The sequence below is a fragment of the Podarcis pityusensis genome (genome assembly GCF_964106645.2).
Source record: "Podarcis pityusensis genome assembly, chromosome: 4".
NCBI lineage: Eukaryota > Metazoa > Chordata > Lepidosauria > Squamata > Lacertidae > Podarcis > Podarcis pityusensis.
Genome location: NC_138027.1, coordinates 60,432,657 through 60,446,796, shown reverse-complemented (window position 1 = coordinate 60,446,796; position 14,140 = coordinate 60,432,657). Strand labels below are relative to the sequence as shown.

The following is a 14,140-nucleotide window of genomic DNA, read 5'->3' as shown; positions in this document are numbered from 1 at the left end:
TGCAAACCTGACAGCCAGTTCTGGAAATGCCCACTTCAATATAATTTTGCAAACCTCGTGCATTTTCTCTCTCAGAAGCAACAAATTTAGAAATGTAAAGGCTAGGGCTATAATCCTAAACACACTTGTTTGTGGATAAGTGCCACTGAATAGAGTGGGGCTTACCCTTGAACAAATATGACAGGCTTGTGCTATTCCCAGAATTCAGGTCAATTGGACCAGAAGGATAACTGACTATGAAAGCAGCTATCAACAAGAATCTATATACAATAACACCATGTTAAAATTTAAAATCAGAAACCATCAACTGACTATTAAGGAAATATATTTTCTTAACTGCTTGCCACAAGCCTGGTGGAATAGAAGAGTTTTCAGCAGATATTTAAAGGCTAAAAAGAAGACACCTACTGACTCTCTGTTTGTAGAGCATTCCACATGACTGGGGTATGACACTAAAGGCCTGGTTTCTTGGTGCTGTCAGATGAGCCTCACGAACTTAGGGCACAACCAATGATGTCCCTGCAGATGATCTCAGTGACTGAGATGGAATATGAGAGTTTAGGCAGTCCTCAAGGTACCATTGCAAGATCTACAAATATTTCCATAGGGGACAACAGTTTGCACTGCCACCCTCCTCTCCCTGCTTGTGAATTCCCCCAACAAATTTTATAGGCATTTCTGTCTCTCAGCTCCTGATGGCCCACCTAGACTCCCCTCTACCTACAAATACCATCCCTAACTGGCAGATGAGGATGTTGGCCGATCTGGATAAGATAAGATAGGAAGAACATGATAAATAAAGGCAGCCTTTCCACAAAAGTTACCAACCTACAATTTTTTTACAGTGGTACCTCGGGTTACATACGCTTCAGGTTACAGACTCCGCTAACCCAGAAATAGTGCTTCAGGTTAGGAACTTTGCTTCAGGATGAGAACAGAAATCGTGCTCCAGCGGTGTGGCAGCAGCGGGAGGCCCCATTAGCTAAAGTGGTGCTTCAGGTTAAGAACAGTTTCAGGTTAAGAACGGACCTCCAGAACGAATTAAGTACTTAACCCGAGGTACCACTATACTAGCCTGCCTCGAAACACACACCTGTGTTAGCCATTTGTGGCAGATTGACCTGAAAGAATAAAAGTATCATGTCTTTTCCATATTATGGAAATTTTCTTGCCTGGCCACATGAAGTCAGTTTCTATTTTCTTTAGACCAGGAGAAGTAATGGCTTGAATGAAAGCCACGTTCTTTGTTGTTCAAGTCATACATTGATGCACGCCACCTCAGTCTCTGAGTGGTAAGGTTCTAGGGTTTGGTTTCTTTGGAATGAGAGACAGCAGAGACCGTGGTGTCCTTATGATACATGGCTTGTTTACACATATATACAACCTGAGCCTGTGATGGAGGGACTCACAGCATTTACATCCCAGAAGGTCTTGCTTTCCCCATAGCCACAAAATTGGATCCCAGGAGAAATCAGGCCTGGCTCTATCTCTCAGCTGCCCAGCCTCCTTCCTGCTTCTAGCTTCTCACTCATACTCAGGTTTTTGTTTTTCTAACTTCCAGCAGGTTGAGGGAGAGGTGCAAAGCCACTTCCTTTTTTTATCTTGATGACCCATACAAAGGCAATTCTTATGAAGCTGGTCTGGCTATTGCAGCAATGGAGTCCTCCATTTTTTAACCCTTGCTGGATCAAGGAATTAGAAGGATCTCGGGTGCCAAACACACAATGCTATGTAGCTTTATTGGCCATAGTTAGTTTCTGCAAGAATACAGAATCTCTTTCCCTTCTTTCTGTTGCCTGTACCATCTTTTTTGTAATCTCCCAAAATATGCCTGCTTTTAGTGGTGTTGAATATTCAAACTGAATATCCATTACAAATCCTGCAGGAAGCAATTTGGAAGCAACATAGGAGTAAGCTTATCAATATTTTTACATTAATATTTATAAAGTTCTCTATCATGCTTCCTCATCAGTAAATGTCACATTAAAAAAAAAGCTTTGGATCAAATTAAGATCCCAGTAGAGGGAAGATATTTGTTGGATAATTAGCAATTGGAGGAGATAGTAATGAAAGCTTCCTGTGTTGTAAAGCTGTTTGCTTAATGTAAGAGAGAGAAGGAACAATTATTTCAAATCCAAGGTTATGAAGAAATAACTCAAATATCCTCAGCAGTTTAATTTAAAGGTTTTGTACTATTGACCTGCCCCAAAGGTTATTAAGCAAATACCTCTGTGCCACAAGACATGCGCAATCTCAGCATTGTTCCACAAGACATGCCACAAGACATGTTGTGTTCCGCAAGACATGCCTAACTACCACTGCCAGCTAGGTGGTAGCTCTGTTTGTTTTTAAGACCACAAATATAATTTCCCTTGGCTTTTTATTCCACACTAGTTTTTCTTTTTCTTTTTGATAGGATGAGAGGGAAATGTGTACTTGAGGAGTTAACTGAAGAAGAATTGTTCTGGGATTATCAGGGCTGTTAATGAATTGGGTGTGAAAATTAACTTGTGCAATTTGTGAGGGTTTTCAATTGGGAGAAATTAATCAAAGGTAAACTGATTTGGCAGATACAGATAGGTAGCCGTGTTGGTCTGCCATAGTCAAAACAAAAAAATTCCTTCCAGTAGCACCTTAAAGACCAACTAAGTTAGTTCTTGGTATGAGCTTTCGTGTGCAAGCACACTTCTTCAGATACACTTCTTCAGATACTTCTTCAGTGTATCTGAAGAAGTGTGCTTGCACACAAAAGCTCATACCAAGAACTAACTTAGTTGGTCTTTAAGGTGCTACTGGAAGGAATTTTTTTGTTTTGATTTGGCAGAGATATTGGTGTGATATTAGTTGAGGAGTTAAATAGTTGAATGGAAAGTTATTTGTGGGTGAACTGGGTACATGTTAATAGGTTTGTGTGTTGTGGGCATTGTGCTGCATTAGTAAATGTGGAACCAAAGGTAGGATTTGGTGCATGGAAATCTTCTGGGTCTTGAACTCAATTCCTTGGCACATTGCCTATCTGTCATTCTCTCTGGTCTGTTTTCTGTGAAACTGATGCTTTGTTGCAACAATAAATGTGTGGCTAGATGTTGAAGCCATTAGGCTTTGCTGGCTAGTCTTACTTGGCTTGGTGCATAGAATATAATGTGTCTTTGACTCACCAGTCATCATTTTTACGATACCATGAAGTGAAAACCCCCCGAAAACTTTATTTAACCTAGACCCTAGAGTTATTGTTGAATGTCACTTCAGCTTTCCTATGATAGCATTTATAACAGTGGATTAATGTTCAAAGATTATTCATGACGTACCACGATATGCCCTGCCATATGATTACATATCTAGAATATTTATAAGACTTAAATTCATTTGAAAGAGAGAAAACTTGAAGAAATCTTTTGACAGTGGCATAAAGTATTACCGCTAAGCTCTAAAAATAATATTCTCTGTCAAAAATATTAGATCTAGTGAACAAATCATGGGACACTTTTGCAATGAAGAAATTGAGAAAATGTCCATTTGAGGAATATTTTGTAAGGAGCTTGGCACTATTACTAAATTAGCAGATTAGTTTATACGGGGATGATCTAGTTGCCAATGCAGACCATGTAGCAGAAGCTTTGATCAATAAAATTTTAGCAGAAGAAAGAAAGAATTAGGCCTACCAAATTTCCTTCATCTCAGAAAATGGAGCTATTGAGGTACTTGACACAGCAGGGCTCCACTAAGTCAGTACATTATTATTAACATGTCCCTGATGCCAAAAGTCCCTTAGCCTATATACTTAGCAAACTGCATAATAAGAAGAGGATGAACACTAAAACACTGAGATATAAAAAGCACAGATATGCAGTCCACAATGCACTAAATACACTGAAGTCATGCTCCATTATCTGAAAGAGAACTAAAGCAAATGTTCTGCTATCAGACCTCCAAATATCAGTCTGATACTTAAAGTGTTAATAATTATTTTCAACACATGAATATTTGCATGTCTAACGTACAATGCAGTGACATTCAGATTTCTAGGCCAAGTTTTTGAAGACAAACTTTCTTGTTTGTTTTTCTTTGCAGATGGAAGTTGGCTTAGATTTTTCCAATATGGATGGAAGAATCATTCATTCCTTGATGGCTAGCCAAGGAATAATGTAATATACACAACAGCTGCAAAGGCAGCTGCACTTGCTACCCACACAGATGGAATACAAGTGTTCCAGTGCAACTGAAAGATGAGGCAGAATGAAAATGGGGACAAAAGAAAACCATGGAAGGGTCAAACACATAATTTGGTTTCTTTGTAGGATGTGAATGTACACATACATCCCTAAGATTGCTATTGCATCAAATAGCTATGAGCCCAAGAAGAGAAGCCAAAAGTTGTACTGATGATTATTATAAGCTCATGTCTGTAGAAAAACAGGTTGTTTAATATATGAAAACTCCACACAAGACCCTAATGAATGGGTAAAATGGGTACTGTGTTATACTCACAAACATTAATATCTAGCATATGTAATTGTTACTGCTTTTAATAACTATGTGAAGAGAAAAGGTTCAGATGGGCTGGTCATTATTTTCACATAGATGAAAATACCTTTTGGAGATTGAGGTTTCAGGATATGTGTGAGAGGGCTTCAACCTACAGGAATAGCTGAAATTGGACTACAGAAAAAAGTTTTCCCCCAAGGAATTAGATATACAGTACTATTATATATGTATCTGGGTATTGTGTTTGGTGTTGTGTATGTTGAAGAGGCGACTTTACTATACTCATATATGCAAGGCAGAGAAATGAGTTTAAGCAATGATTGTACTGCTTTTCTGGTAGAGAAACCTCACATATCAGTTTGCAAATAGTGATCCATAATATAGTACCACACCAAAGAATTGATGCTTTTGAACTATTGTGCTGGAGGAGACTCTTGAGAGTCCCATGGACTGCAAGAAGATCAAACCTATCCATTCTTAAGGAAATCAACCCTGAATGCTCACTGGAAGGACAGATCCTGAAGCTGAAACTCCAATACTTTGACCACCTCATGTGAAGAGAAGACTCCCTGGAAAAGACCCCGATGCTGGGAAAGATTGAGGGCACAAGGAGAAGGGGATGACAGAGGACGAGATGGTTGGGCAGTGTTGCGTGTCGAGGTCCCCAAGCCACCCCCCAATAACTCACACATCACACATCAATTTTGGTTTGGGTTTTTGGCATGATTTTGGCCACAACTTTATTTAAATACATCCAAGTGAGTGGTTGCTTAGGCATTGGTTCCGACTATCTGTCCTTGCCCAGGGGACAGAACTGACTTCCAGATTCAAGCAAAAGCCAGTGCGGGAAACAAATTTTGGGGAGAAAATGAAGCTGGGCCTCAGTCCCTCACTTCTCACCCTCATGGTCCTGGTGGCTTGCATGGCCCAAGTCCGATGCCAGGGACAATGACGAAAAGAATGGCAAGCCCCTGGATTCCTTTAACGGAATTCCCTTTCCGCACCACCATTGGAGGGGTAGGCACTTACCCCTCCACCAACCAATTTGAACCAATGCCTAACCGCCAACCTTACAAGTTATGACGATTTGCTACGCAGTAGGCAAAACCAAATGGCACCAGCCAATCAGCCAAATGGACAAATTCCTACCAGGCCCCTGCCTCAAAGCAGACGACCCCATGACAGGCATAGCAAGGTCAAGCGAACAACCCCCCCAATACAGGGAGGGTGGGCAGGTGATCCAGTGCAAGCAGCCAAGAGAACGCTCAAAGTTGGGCGACCAGTATTTAAAACCTCTGACCCCTCCTTCAAAATTGGCAACAAGCAGTTCTCCCCAGCGACCCGATTAACCAATTCACTGCCTGGGTCCCTCCACAAATTTGCCCAGCAACAATGGGGTGGCTTGTATCCCCCACCGCAACACGCACTCTCTGCTAGGGAGAACACGTTTTCTCGAAGCTACCAACATGAGTCTGACCAAACTGCGGGAGGCAGTGGAAGACAGGAGTGCCTGGCGTGCTCTGGTCCATGGGGTCACGAAGAGTTGGACACAACTAAACGACTAAACAACAACAAAAAGCTTTCTAAGCATGCAATGAATGATGGACTCTTAGAAATATAACTGTGTTTCAACTGACCATCAAATTAGACATGGGAACCTTCTTCTATACGAAATATTGGTAGTCATAAGTTCTAAGGGAACCTACTGTATTTATTACCTTTGTTTCATTTGCTTTTTTAAAATCAGCTAAACACAAACCATGCGATCAATAGCGATGTCCCAAAGGTTTGCAGTAACATTGTTTAGATTACAAATTTGTCTTGCTTGTCCTTTACAAACTACTTTCTGTCTCCAGCTGATAGATATTTTTCCATGCCATCAGAAGCAAATATCCTAGTACAGATACTCTTTATATTTTAGGGCTGATATTTCCGTTCTGTGTCATCGCATTTATGTAATTTGTTTGTTCTTTTCTTAAATACGTATCCTGTTTTGCTGCCAAATGGTGCTCAGGACAGCAGCAATCAAATATAAAATTAAGAAAATGTAAGAGCGAGGCAAGCAAATCATCAATAACAACCAGTTAAAACCAGCTCCAACTTACAAATCAGCTTATGGGCCAAAGACCTGTCTAAATAAAAACATTTTTGGCAGTCTGCAGAAGGTCATTCTAGACAGGACTAGATGTGTCTTCTTTTGGCAAGAAGTTCTAGAATCTGGAAGCAGCCATTGAGAAAAATATTTTTCAGGTTACTGCCAAATGTCATTCAGATGTCAGTGGGACAGAAAGAAGGGCCCCTGCTGAGGCTCTTAAAACTCATGCAGGCTTCTTTGGGAGAATACGCTCTTTCAGATAACCTGGTCCCAAGTTGTGTAGGACTTTGTAGATTCTAAGCAACATTTTGAATTGTGTCTGGAAACAGACCAGTCAAATGGGGTTTAATGAAAACCTATCTAATTTACACTGAGCCCAGTATACCTGGGCCTTAGCCCAGTATACCTGAAGGAGCGTCTCCACTCCCATCGTTCAGCCTGGACACTGAGGCCCTACTCTGAGGGTCTTCTGCTGGTTCCCTCACAACAAGAAGTGAAGTTACAGGGAACCAGGCAGAGGGCCTTCTCAGTAGTGGCACCCTCCCTGTGGAACACCCTACCTTCAGATGTCAAGGAAATAAACAACTATCTGACTTTTAGAAAACATATGAAGGCAACCCTGTATCAGGGAGTTATTAATGTTTGGTGTTTTAATATGTTTTGATATATGCTGTAAGCCACCCAGAGTGGCTGGGGGATTAATAATAATAAAAATAGTAATAATAATAATATAAAAAACCAATGCATAAACTGAAAGACAATTATCATTTGAAATTTTCACTTCTATGAATTTTGTAACACAGCTCTCTGACCAAACAGTATTTACAAAAATATACATTCGGAGAAACTGCATATTTTCACAGGAAATTCACTGCAAAAATGTGTGTATTAGGCAAAACTGCATACAAAAAAGGTGCACTAGGAGAAATTCATATTAAGATGCTGATGAATTTTCTTGAGGATTTTTTTATTAAAAAATGCAGATTAATGTGGAAAAATGGAAAGATGCTTTTAAGATGTGTAAATTATATTTTCAGGCCATACCCAATGTCAGTCTCCCTATATAAGCAGACAATAAAACATCAAACATATCAGCAATAAGATGGGATGTCATTTAATAGAACCATTTAAAGCAGTCTGAATTTAGGACTTCACAAGCAAAGGGCCTCAGAGCTTTTGCAAGACTTCCATTGTTGAAAGATCCCCCCAGGCCTATTTTACTAAAAGCTCAAGAAATACATCTTCATTTCTAGACTGTTTAAACAAGAACCAGCAAAGAAGGTTCTGGCAAGCCCTTGTTATGTCTCTTTGAAGTTTGTCTAATAACAATGAAATCTCTTTAGACAAAGAGTTGTTTCAACTTCTTTATTATTATTATTGTTAAAAAAATATTTTTAAACTTTGAAATAAAATAACAGGTAACAAGAGTGTCTTTTACAATCAAGAAACCTTATGTAACACAGTAATGTCTCACAGGAGAACAGTCTGCCTACTAACAAGAGTCACATATTATGCAAGTACATCATGCCATAACGAATTCTGAGAGGTAGGCAATCTCACCTTTCCATCTCTCAAATTGACAACTAATATATAAGTATCTTCCTTTCTTTTTTGTAAAATTCTCTTTCTTGAGAGACTGCTGCATCATTGTGCTCAAACCAAGATGGAAACTTTCACGGAAATGTGATATTCCTACTTATAACTCGCCCATTATCAGTGTTAACGTGCTCCTATGAAGTGTACAATCTGCTCCTAAGAATGGCATAGCATGTCTATGTTGACTGAAGTTTATTGCCTACATTATTGTTAGCAATGTAGAATACATTCCCAGCTCCTTAGCCCTCTGCTTGGCATCAACGTTATTGCTTCATCTTGTTCAAGTACTGCTGGTGATTGTCTGTAACGAAAAGCTCATCTAGGTCCGTTTGATCACAAGGCCCAGGAAGGTTAGTGCGGATACCATATGACAAAAGCAATCTAACATGTATCTTCTTTGAAGCCCTGGGCAGGGTAGATCGATATGCCATTAAGATCTTTGATAATTCTTCCCCCCCCCCCCCTAGTTCCTCTCTTCACAGTGTGCTGCTTGCAGAGTTTTCTTCAAACAGCAATGAAAATATTTGATCTCCCCACTACTTTTGGATAATATGGGGAAGCACAGATATGTTTACTACCACAAGACTTGAAAAGCTGTTCAGTGAGACAGGCAACAAACTGTTTAGCATTGTCAGTGCCAACATCAAGAGGACATCCAAAACTGGCAAAACAAAATCTGCAGTATACTGCTGATAGTATCTGAAGAACTATTTCTTTAGCAGTTCCATTGCTTCTGGGTAAGAAGAGTAATAATCAGTGACTGTAAGCACATCTGTTTGATGTGTAGATCCCAGAATGTTGATGCCTTGCTTGTTCCAAGGAAGAATTTTAACTGAATTGGTGATCATGTAAATGTTTGGGTCTGCATGCAAGCAACACAGGTAACATACAGTTTGTCTAATTTGTATACAGCGCACTGCATCCCTGGTGATTTTCACATATATTTTAGCCTTGGCTTGTTGATTGACATGGTTAATGGAAATATTGGCAGAGTCACCACTCTTGGAAACCATTAGGTACTTTCTTCTCAAGCCCTTTCTTACAGCCAGTGTCAAGTCATCCTGTAATATTTTGTGTACACATTTCCCCACCACTAGATCCATAAAGATATCTGCTTCTAATGCTCCATACACACGTGATTTAGCTAGTTCCGTAAGTGCACTATCATATGCATCTACAGATTTATCAGGGGTGTGTTTTCTATGTCCAGATAAGCCTTCCCATCACAACATTTCTATGTGGTATGAAATGCAGCTGTAGCTGGTGCAAAGGTGCCACTTCCTTTTGGCAAATAGCAGGAGTGTGGTAATCTATTATACTGGAGCTTCCAGTCAGTTATTTGTTTCAGGACTGGTGCTCCTCACACATTCAAGTTTTTGCAGTGTTCATACAACATTGTCGGCACCAAGACACCAGCCCATAGTTTTCCTCACCTAATCTGGGAAATACCATTTTTTGATGTAATCTAATATATTTTTTGCCAGTTACCTGCTTATGATATCTCAACAACCCATTTGCAAATTAAGCTCCCAGCTGGGAGCACTCACTGTAGCTGTGTTGTAGTCATGTTGTACTTTGAAGAGCATTATTTACCTTGTCCAGTTTGAATTTTGTAAATGAGTCACAGTATTAACAGTGTTCCAAGATCCCACCTTCATTTGCAGATGGTTGTATCCCTTTGAAGTTTGTCTAACAACAAAATCTCTTGTAGATGGTTAATTGTTTTAGCTTCTGAATTCCTCTAACAGTATTTCTAATCTCTATGTTTTTCTTAACCCTTTGCCTAGCTCCTACTTTCTGATTCCCTTTGCTTCCTATATCCCTTAACAGAGACTTCCGGAAAGTGTAGTATGGAGTGTATATAAAATGGATAACTTGACAACAGTCAAGCATTTGAGTGCAAGTGCTGCGTTCTTTCCCCCTGAGTGCAAGCAAAGAGTGATCTTTCTGCTTGTTGCCTCGGTTAGGAATAGTTTCCTGCCAAGCTACTGGGGTGTTTAAAGGCAAAGCACAGAGGTTCAAATCAAGGGTGCTGATCTTTTCCCTTTCTCAGTTGGGAAACTCTGGATGTGACTTGAAGCCGAGGACAAAGCAAATGTCACAAGAATGCAAAAAGAAAACACCTACCCTGATTCAAAATTATCTATCCCAAATAGATTGAATCGAAAATACGTTTCTGAAAAGAAACAAATTAACTGAAAGCTATTTTTAAAACAAATGCAGACAGTTTGTTCAAGGATGCCACAGAGCTGGCGATCTAGATACGGTATTTACAATTGTGTCCCAATGAAATGACACACCCGTCTGCATCTTCCAAACAAAATCTATAATAGATCAGAATAAAAGATGCTGTGCAGCAACTCTTTATGAGATGAGAGATCCTAATTAAGATAAATGTTACTCTGAGCTGTAATTATGAAAAAGTACCTACTGTGGAGGGACAATACTTTAACTTCAATAATTAATTAGTCATAGCTGGAACCTGCCTAATTCCTTAAATCAATCTTCAGTTTGAATTACTTTTTTAGTCTTCAACTTGTTGTTTCAGATGGTTAATGACTAGCTACCGTGTATGGCTCCTTGGAAATAGATTTTGGAATTACATGTCATCCCACATTTTTCTCTCTCAAATAGCAAGATGTATCATTATTTTAGCTTGCTCTGTTCACAATCTCACCATTTTAAATTTTCCATAGAATCTGAATATGTAATGCAATGGCAGATGAATGTTTAGGGCACGGTACAATGACCATTGCATTGGTGTACTGCCACAATATGATGGCTCCTTTGGGAGGATGGAGCTAATTCTATGGTTCTTGGGTTCCTAGCCCAGGTTTATTATGGTGTTGCACATGTTTAGGGAAGTTTTTAATGTCTGATGTTTTACCCCCTTTTTATTATTATAATTAATTCTGTTGGGAGCCGCCAAGAGTGGCTGGGGGTATAAATATATTGTTGTTGTTGTTGTTGTTGTTAGCAACAACATTGGGCTACAGTATCTAAAGAGTTCCTATTTTTTAAGTTCAGAATGACCAGTGTCCAGTCTCAAGTATCTCAGAACAGAATGATAAAATCAAAGAAATAATGAAATATAATGTCAACAAAAGTTGGGAGATCCTGAGAGGTATGCAGAGAGGGCTGCTGTGAGAGGGGGAAATCAGGTGGTAGCATGATCTTGCCCCACTTTCCATGTATAGAATGAACATCCAGAAGGGATGTCATAGAATCATAAATCATCAAATCATAGAATCACAGAATCATAGAGTTGGAAGAGACCACAAGGGCCATCGAGTCCAACCCCCTGCCAAGCAGGAAACACCACGTGTGGAATTGCCAGGAAAAAAATCCTTCGTGAAACTCATTTAGCTTCCCTCAGAATTCCTTGGACATTTTGCCCAAAGAAGGATCTCCAAACTTGCTTCACACATTTACTTTTGGTCATTTAGGTACCACATGTGCAGCTCAGGAGAATGCCGTTCTTGCTTAATAGCTCTGAAGCTGATATTAATCAAGGAAACAGCCAAATTAGATAACCTTTATCTTATAAATATAATCTTCCTTCATTCACAACCCTGCCGTCATCTGGGAGCCATTCTGGCACTTAAAATATCAAGTGTGAATAACCTCATTTCTTTAAAATACGGCTATTCCTCTGTTTCTTAATAGGAGAAATATTTTTTGCTTTCCTTTACTGCTGTATTTCTCACATTATATTATATGGATCCTAACTTCCATTTTTTGAAAGAAACAAGAATCCACATTCATGGAACAGGTCTTTCCCACCGCTCCATTTCTTCCACACACCTCTGGGGGAAAAAAATGCTTCTGTGCATTGAGAGACCCTCAGGAATGATGTAAGGCAGGTATGGCGAACCTGCAGCCCTGGTATCTTGGATAGAGTTAAGTCCAGCAACATCTGGAGGGCCACAGAATCCCATTCCCTGGTGTAGGTGATGGTCCGAGACAGTGGTCACCACCTTTTTTGGGTCTGGGGGCACATTTTGAATTTTCAGGAGATGCTGAGTGCATCAGCCAGAAATGGCTACCACCAGGAATATGACCTTTCACAAAATGGCTGCCACCTCCAAAACAAGCAGGAAAACTAAAGACTCAGGAAGATAAAATAGTTCAGTTATGGAAAAAACTATTATTTTTGTTGTTGTTTGAAAAACTTTTTTTTTCTTAGGCACTTTTAAGTTGTAGGGTTCACACAATTGCAAACGTTCCATCTACAGAAGCATTGCAGCTTGCTGGTTTGAGTGATCCCCCCATCTCCTCCCCACATGGGTCAATAAAACATTTTCCTCTCTAATAATAAAATACTGGAGTAATTAATTTGCAAAGAAGGACTGAGAGGCTAACCTTATTGGTCAGGAGCCAAACATGTGCATGCCATGATCTTCTGAGCATGCACTGAGGCCTTCCTCAGTTTCCTTTCAGGCATACTTCCTTATGCCACATCTAAGGTTGCTCCCAAAGGTCCCTTCAGTTTTGGGAGCACTTGGCCGTCTTGCATAATCCCTGCACAGCAGTTCAGATGCTGGCCACTGAATGTAAGCTTTTGAATTATACCTTCTTCTTTAGGGATAAATGTTCAAGGCAAATGTAAAGTAAAAAAAAAAAAAGATGCTGGTACAACCCTAGGCTGCCATTTACCTACTGAAAAAGCCTGGTGCTGCTTAGAACAAATGAAATATGAGGCCAGAGCAGGCTGTTCTAATTAGGATGCAAATAGCCCTGCTGTACAGCCCTTGAGTTAACTGGCCTTTTAGAGTCAAAAGTGAATGAAAAATGTTCAGCGAAAGAATATAATATTATATATACTCTATCCCTAGTTCCCTGTGGCCTTATAGGATCCTTGTAAAACAAAGAACAGTTTTACCAAAAAGAAATAGTTATTATATTAGCATGATTAATTTAGGATAGTTCACTAAATAGAGTGTTCCTTTGATTTGGTTTGATGGTATGGCCTATTAATGGAAGGGTTTAGTCTCTTGCATCTCTCAGAACAATGTCCCGTCTTTCAGAGTTATGACCTGGTATCAACAAGACAAAGAAATTAATCCACCATTAAGTTTCCTTAAAGATCTGCCTAGCTTTTTTCTGTCTCAAGACCCTAGAACAAGAGTGGAGAACCACAGGCCCATGGTCACATTATGGCCCTTGCTCTATCTGGCCCTTGAAACTTTTCTGAGGCCATACCCTCTTTCTCCAGGGCACATTTCTCAGTGGCCTTCCTTTACATTCCCCCTGAGTGTTTTTGCTAGGCAGGAATGTGTCCTTGAACTCTGATAATGACTCATGCTTGCTTCAATGGAGGATCGAGTGAGTTGTCTCTGTGTGTAGACACTAGCCCACAGTACAAAGCTAAAATTAAATTTGTTGCTCCACCCACTTTTGCCCCTGCCCCTGCCCCTGCTCCTGCTCACCACTGCTATGCAGCTCCCAAAAGGTTGCCCAGAAGGAATGTGATCCTTGGGCTGAAAGCAGTTCTCTACCCCTAGCCCTAGAATGTGTAGGGTTAGCCCATGAGACTGATCAAGAGAACATTCAGAACAAACCTGGAGTTCACCTATGTTCCAAAATCTGGTTTCAAACCTATGGTACTGTACATCCGCAGCATAATTCCATAATTTCATATATAAGCATTTTTATAGTGTTAAATGCATTGTTATATGTATCTGTTCATGTGCTGGTTAGTTTGTGTGTAGCATACAACAAGACATTTAATAATGTGTGTAGCAGTGCATCTAACATGTGAGAATTGTTTGTATATTCAGCAGAAAGAAAAACTCACTTCAAGGGGCGAAATGCAAAATAGGAAAAAAATATGTGATTTCTGGTTCCTTAATATTAATAAAAAGATGTATTGTTGGTCTAATTCAGCAAAGGATTTGTTTATTTATTACATTTATATCCCATGAGGCATAAATGGTCCTCGCCCTCCTTAAATCATCCTCACAA

The 14,140-nt window shown here is 39.8% G+C and overlaps 1 long non-coding RNA gene across 4 annotated transcripts in view; it reads left to right on the top strand.

Moving 5' to 3' along the window:
* Window positions 1-9,020: 9,020 nt before the first annotated feature.
* Window positions 9,021-14,140, top strand: part of LOC308476087 — a 48,208-nt gene continuing 43,088 nt past the window's right edge. For 3 of the 4 annotated variants that reach the window (XR_013985696.1, XR_013985697.1, XR_013985698.1), the window contains exon 1: window positions 9,025-9,057. This is a non-coding gene — a long non-coding RNA (uncharacterized lncRNA). Of the gene's footprint in view, window positions 9,058-14,140 lie in introns of all 4 variants that reach the window. The other variant, XR_013985695.1, reaches the window with a different exon arrangement.